Below are 7962 nucleotides of genomic sequence, written 5' to 3'. Positions count from 1 at the left end.
CCAAGACTAAAGCACCGAAGTCTAGGGTTTAGTGCCTAAGTAACTTTGTTGATCTGCCCTAGGAGTCCTAGATTTAAAAATATCTCATACTAAATACGAAAGTAATTCTCTAAATAACAGTTAAGTGACTTCTGTTAACAGTGTCTTTAATAAAAATAAGGAAGAGCAATTAAGTAAATGAAAACCTACATTTGCAGTAGCTGTAAATTTTGATGTGACATTACTGATACATGTAGATCTATACAATAGATATGTGCTTCTTAAGTATTTAAAAGTACACTTGGAATGATAATTTCTTAAATTATGGTAACAAAATACTTTCTCCTATGGTACAAAAATGGTGTGCATCTACAATCCCTTTTCCAAGTGGTTCTCCCCTTCTGATTATCTGCTCCTTAACAGATCCATCACTTAACAACCATGTAAAAGAAGCAGTGAGAGATAAAAAGGCATCTTTTAAAAAGTGGAAGTCAAATCCTAGTGAGATAAATAGAAAGGAGCATAAACACTGCCAAATTAAATGTAAAAATATAATAAGAAAAGCCAAAAAGGAGTTTGAAGAACAGCTAGCCAAAAACTCAAAAGGTAATAAAAAATGTTTTTTTAAGTACATCAGAAGCAGGAAACCTGCTAAACAACCAATGGGGCCCCTGGCCGATTGAGATACAAAAGGAGCACTTAAAGACGATAAAGTCATTGCAGAGAAACTAAATGAATTCTTTACTTCAGTCTTCATGGCTGAGGATGTTAGGGAGATTCCCAAACCTGAGCCGTCTTTTGTAGATGACAAATCTGAGGAATTGTCACACATTGAAGTGTCACTAGAGGAGGTTTTGGAATTAATTGAGAAACTTAACAGTAACAAGTCACCGGGACCAGATGGCATTCATCCAAGAGTTCTGAAAGAACTCAAATGTGAAATTGCGGAACTATTAACTATGGTTTGTAACCTGTCCTTTAAATCAGCTACTGTACCCAGTGATTGGAAGTTAGCTAATGTAATGCCAATATTTAAGAAGGGCTCTAGAGGTGATCCTGGCAATTATAGACCGGTAAGTGTAATGTCAGTACCGGGCAAATTAGTTGAAACAATAGTAAAGAATAAAATTGTCAGACACATGGAAGAACATAAATTGTTGTGCAAAAGTCAACATGGTTTCTGTAAAGGGAGATCATGTCTTACTAATCTATTAGAGTTCTTTGAGGGGGTCAACAAACATGTGGACAAGGGGGAGCCAATGGACATAGTATACTTAGATTTCCAGAAAACCTTTGACAAGGTCCCTCCCCAAAGGCTGTTATGTAAATTAAGTTGTCATGGGATAAGAGGGAAGATCCTTTCATGGGTTGAGAACTGCTTAAAAGACAGGGAACAAAGGGTAGGAATAAATGGTAAATTTTCAGAATGGAGAGGGGTAACTAGTGGTGTTCCCCAAGAGTCAGTCCTAGGACCAATCCTATTCAACTTATTCATAAATGATCTGGAGAAAGGGGTAAACAGTGAGGTGGCAAAGTTTGCAGATGATACTAAACTGCTCAAGAAAGTTAAGACCAAAGCAGACTGTGAAGAACTTCAAAAAGATCTCACAAAACTAAGTGATTGGGCAACAAAATGGCAAATGAAATTTAATGTGGACAAATGTAAAGTAATGCACATTGGAAAAAATAATCCCAACTATACATACAATATGATGGGGGCTAATTTAGCTACAACTAACCAGGAGAAAGATCTTGGAGTCATCCTGGATAGTTCTCTGAAGACGTCCACGCAGTGTGCAGCGGCAGTCAAAAAAGCAAACGGGATGTTAGGAATCATTAAAAAAGGGATAGAGAATAAGTCAGGGAATATCTTATTGCCCTTATATAAATCCATGGTATGCCCACATCTTGAATACTGCGTACAGATGTGGTCCCATCATCTCAAAAAAGATATACTGGCATTAGAAAAGGTTCAGAGAAGGGCAACTAAAATGATTAGGGTTTGGAACAGGTCCCATATGAGGAGAGATTAAAGAGGCTAGGACTTTTCAGCTTGGAAAAGAGGAGACTAAGGGGGGATATGATAGAGGTATATACAATCATGAGCGGTGTGGAGAAAATGAATAAGGAAAAGTTATTTACTTCTTCCCATAATATAAGAACTAGGGGCCACCAAATGAAATTAATGGGTAGCAGGTTTAAAACAAATAAAGGGAAGTTCTTCTTCACTCAGTGCACAGTCAACCTGTGGAACTCCTTGCCTGAGGAGGTTGTGAAGGCTAGGACTATAACAGGGTTTAAAAGAGAACTGGATAAATTCATGGAGGTTAAGTCCATTAATGGCTATTAGCCAGGATGGGTAAGGAATGGTGTCCCTAGCCTCTGTTTGTCAGAGGGTGGAGATGGATGGCAGAAGAGAGATCACTTGATCATTACCTGTTAGGTTCACTCCCTCTGGGGCACCTGGCATTGACCACTGTCGGTAGACAGGATACTGGGCTGGATGGACCTTTGGTCTGGCCCACTATGGCCATTCTTATGTTCTTATGTTCCTTACTAACTCTCCCCTGTTGTTCTGTGATAGAAGCTTCTTGCCAGCATGGTGTTCTGGGAACTGGCCCTTTAAAACTGGCAGAGGGAGTCAGCTGTAGCCTTCAAAAGGTCACTTTGCAGCTAGCTGCTTCATCTCTCTCTCTGTCTCTCAGATAGAAAGTATTCTTATCTCCTGATATAGTTTTCTGTTTATTATCCCTGAGGAGATGCTACATTTTCAGTCCCTACCCAACAATTTCCAAATAAGCTATTTGAACTTGCAACCTTTATTTCTATGAGTTTCATTCTTATTTCATTGATTTATTTGGGACTGTTCATAATAATAAGGGCTATATGACTGGGCCCATAGTGAGAGTGTTTATATATAATAGGAATTGTCTGAATTAGTCACCTCCTCCTTTGCACCAATAATTTTAACACTATTAAAATATCTTTTTCTTAAAGGGTAACAATCATAGTTATATGTGGAGAAAAGTAGTTTTATTCCCATGGATCTTGTCTGTATTTGGTTTCACAATGTTAACACTGGTGGTAGTTACTCTAGGGGTAACTACAGACTTCACAGCAAAACTGAACATAGCAATTTCAAGCAAAATGTGTACCATTTAGATATTATCTCACAGTATAAGCAGAGCCTTCAATGTACTTAATCAGAGTTCACAATTTTCCCTTCCTTTCCATTATGGAGCTACCCACCCCATATGCTCTAAATGAGGAGCAGAGGTGACCAGCTGGATGTAAAGGAGAAGATGCTGTTGAAACAAGTTAATAACATGATGAGAAACCATTTCACTTTTTTTAAATCTAGTGCCACTGGTATGTATGGTGTCCGAAAGAATTATAAGAAATCAAGTTTCCCTCCCTGAAGAAATTATTTAAATAGACTAAATAGAAACAAGGCATGGGGAAAGGGATACAACATAAATACAAAGTGACTGAATAGTTTGTCATGTGCCTTGTTAGCATTAAGGGATTTTAGAAAGTAAGCTAAATATTCTGAACATTTAAATTGTAATGTAAGTTAAATTAAAGGATTATGAGGTAAAGCACAAGAGTAGAAGGCGATTGGTTATTACATACTTACTTTGGCTTGAATTTAGCCCTGTTATTTAATGCTCCTGCATTGGCGTCTGATTATCCAAATACGTAATACATTTCTAAAAGGGTTAAACATAGTAATTATTTTCAATAAAGAGAAAGTATTTTGCTCACAGTGAAGTAATCTGAAGCCAGATTTCCCTCAGTACTATGTTGCCTGTGGCTACACTGGAAGAGCATACCATAGAAAATATTTTTTCTGTTTTTCTTCATATTCATATTTTCTGTGTATAAAGGAGAGATGGGTGTAATGGATTCAGTCAGGGTGGCTGCACTACTTAAAGCAGCTATGATGGTTGGCTATGGTTTAGGAATTCTCTTCCTGGGGCCAATGAATGGTATAATACAGTAGCTGGAGGTCATAAGCTCTTTCTAACTTTAGCACAGATCAGTGCTTTGAAAAAGACCTTTTAAAATTTAATTTATATGCAAGGGTAACATCAGTTTAATATAAGAGAAGTCTCCTGTCCTGTCTTTGCTGGGGGATTAATTTAGGATCCAATTCCACTCCCACTGTAGTCAGTGGAATTTTTGCCAGTGCCCAGTCTAGCAGGGATTTTTTTCTACCTTTAATGACTGCAGACCTGTGAGACTATACACATGTATATTTCCTAATGAAAATGAATAAAATATGTTGCCCCATTAACTTTTTTGATTACATGTCTGCATGGGGTGATATATGTTCTTACCCCAGGACTATAAACTGTATAGTTTTCGCTTTTGTGCCCTTCCCGAATGAACAATAAATGTGGTGGCCTAAAGGTGAAGGACTTTCTCTCCTATTACCAGTCACTTGAATTATCTAGTCATGAACTGTATGGAATAAAAATGGTGGCCTACAGGTGATGGTCTCCCAATTCCAGAACTGTAGTGGTAGCCTGAACCATTAGCAGAGAGACTGGGGGTGAAAGTAGGATGGGATACATATTGGAGAAGCCATGTAGATGGCCTTGCCTCCATTTCCCACCTGGCGTTAGAGGGACTTCCCATCTCAGAGCAGCAACAGAGTCTGCAGCCCCTCAAGAGAGGCTATGTGAGTATGAGTTGGATTAGTGGAAAGTGGTGATTGCTGGAGATGTGGCAAGGTATGTTCAAATTCTGTGCAGATCTCCAACTGATTTCAATGGGATTCCATATTGTTTGAATTCACACAGATAACTTATTACTTCTTTTCATAATTTTACTTGGCAGAATTAAAGGGTAGCCAGGATTGGCACAGATAATTTTGTTATAAAACTACTAAGGCCCCAATCCTGCAAATTATGTTGTATAAGCAGAACCCTACAGAAGTCAATGGGGCTCGTTGTGGATGTCTATGAGGCATTCACTGCAGGACCAAGGCATAAATGCTGAAGGTTCCAACAAGAATTTTTAAACAGTGGATATCAGTTGTTCTTTCTTGTGCCAACAGAGTAATTTTACTCAGATGGAGAAATTATATGATCTCAGTGTCAAAGACTGATATGGAAAAATGGCAGAGATTGCTTTGTGTAAAATTTTGACGTATGAAACAATTTAAAGGCAACAATGTAAGTGTTTATGGATATAAGTTTATAAAGGCATAGCAGGAAAAATGCAAGCAGATTCTAACAGGGCTTTTTGGAGGGTGGAAGTGATATGATACAGGGTGGGATCAGCCTGGTGATTCTCTTGTAATTTTCTTTTCTTGTTTTAGTTTTAATTTTCTGTTCTTCTTCATGTGTGAAATCATTGAATGTAGGCATGGAAGGTTGTTGTATGAGTTGACTCAATATAAAGAACCATGGCATAATAAAACAACAATATGTGAGTTAGGGTAGCTAACATAAGTGACTTTTTTACCAATTTGCAAACATAACATTGGATCACTCACAGACACTTCAATTATGTAGGAGTGTGTTACCATTGATATTTTAATGCATTTTTATTCCTGATTCCCAGTACTTAGAAATGTACATTTTACTTGCATTTACTGCATTTCCCCCTTTTATCTGTTAGCATTGTGTGTGCGCATAAAACTACAAATTCTAATAGAAATATATGTATCAAGAAGAAAGATTAATTAAAGTACTGAGAAATAGGGCAAAATATGGAACTATATAAATAATTCATCTTCATTAAGAAGTTAAATAGTATCTTTTGAAGCAGATTAACAGCCTTGTTGAAGCAAATAATGCAATTATGAAGGAAGCGGAAGAACGGAAGGAAGATTTCTTATTTAAACATAGACATACTATAAATATACTGCATGAGGCCAGATCCTCCAGCCTTTGTGAATTAAAAACTAAAGTGAACTAAGGCCATTTTACTTCTGAATGAGAGAGATCATCCATACAGGGGTTTACAATAGTTCAATGTGCTTTAAATTCACACCTTTATTTAATTTGTTTTTACTTTCCTAGTGTCTCTGTGTAGACATGCTTTAAATCACAGTAACCATCTAGTTTCTAACTTGGTAACTAAGGGCTTGTCTACAGTCTGAAAGCTAGGGTGTAAAGTTAAAGTGCAATAACTATTCTAGAATAACTCTGTGTGGACACTTTTGACACATTTGAATCCCACTTATTTAAATTTACTTTCAAAGTGGATTAAGCTAAACTGGAACAGGACCCTCTTATTCCCAGAAAAAGAGTGTCCACACATGAAGTTATTCCGGAACAGTTTTTTGGAATAGCTACTCTACATTCAGCTTTTCATAGAAATTTTGCAGGTCACTTAAACAAATCTCTCTTTTGTTTCGGCATGTTTTTCTCCTGTGTATTTTTACAGCAAATACATTTTTTGTTTTATCTAACCTGGGCTGAATTAGGCTGTTCTTTCTGGGAAGTTTCTGAATGTTATTGTCTTGTAGAGGGAGTTATTTAACTGGCTCCAGTTTCAGAAGAAGAGAATGGAGGACAGGGGCATTTCCAGTTGGGTTGCTGAGCCAGTATTATGGAATGCCCCCTGCAACAAAGAAAGATTCCCCAGTGCAGAGGGGAAAACCTGTTGGAAGGATTCCAGTGATTTCCCCTACAGATTCAGGGATAAGAAGAACCTTGCTACCCACACCTTAGGCTTCGAGGAGCTGGTATCCCATGGCATCCCGGAGGGGTTTTGTACAGTCAGAATGAAGCGGACAACATGTTGCAGGAGTGAAATCCCCCATTTTCTGTGCACAGGTTCCCGTTAGTGTGTATTAACTCCCTTTTGGACATTCACGGGATGTGGATGGGAGAATGCTGTAAAGTACAGCCACTCCCTGAGTCCACCAACATCTGCTCCCGAATTTGCATGGGGCATTGACAAATATGAAACTTGCATGGAAAGGCTTCTACAGAAGGGAGGGGATGGAGCGGAAGCATGGTGTGGACACATCCGTCACCGTGCTGCGAGTGCCTCAAGATTTGGTTGTGGGGTTTGTGATCTGGTGCTTCACTTAAAGCCCCAGCTCCTGGAAACGAGTATCACCTGAGAGTCACAGCTTCCTTTAAATGAGGGAAAATGCGGCTGGTCCTCCTGGGTGTGGGGAAAAAAATCTTGAAAATGTGAGCCAAGTGCAGCGTCAAGGCTCAAAACTGGAAGGCGAATGAAAAACCCAGCATGCATTCTATCTAAAAATATCCCTGTGGGGCTGACTCATGATGTCTGAGAGTTTGGTGCTGGCAATGTTTCAGTCCCTCTCTTTCAAATACCTCCAGTTAATTCTGCCGCATTTGGCTTCTCTCCACTCATGCCCAAAGAACGGGGCCCATGGTCTCAGGACTACCGACTCAGGGCTGAATGCGTTCAAAGGCAGAATAACGCCCCTTTTGCGACAACAACTGCTATATTTACATTATGCTTTCCGTCCCCATAGCATTTTACAAACCACTCACTGCTGAAGCCACCTCTGGGGTGGCACATGTCAGCTGTTTAATAGCGCACACCAATTTTACACCAAAGTGTACGATGGGAACTGGGAAGTAAAGGAGAATACAGTATTCATTTAGGTTGATGGAATGCAATTGCAAAGACGTAATCTAGCCAAAATTTCAGGGCTAACTTTGCTGCCCTCATTTAAAGTGCCTGGGGATCTTTGATTAGCACAAGTGCTCAGGATCTCAGGTTGTTTTATATCTCACCTGAAAGACAGGACTTCTAGTGATTGCATTCACCCTGACACCCTGGGATATTAGTTTAATATGGACTCAGGGTATTAATACTGATTCTGCTTTTGATAAATGGTGCTAGATGTCAGTGATGTTTGCTGCCTAGGAAGGAAGGAAGGAAGAGACTCCACCAGGTAATACATTCTTCTGGAGAATTACAACATGTAGTAACATTGCTGAGCAAATAAAAGTTTATGAAATTCTTAGGCCTAGAGTGAGACTG

This window comes from Chelonia mydas, chromosome 5 (genome assembly GCF_015237465.2).
Source record: "Chelonia mydas isolate rCheMyd1 chromosome 5, rCheMyd1.pri.v2, whole genome shotgun sequence".
Classification (NCBI taxonomy): Eukaryota; Metazoa; Chordata; order Testudines; family Cheloniidae; genus Chelonia; species Chelonia mydas.
The sequence above is the reverse complement of the archived record's forward strand: the minus strand, read 5'-3'. Positions refer to the sequence as shown.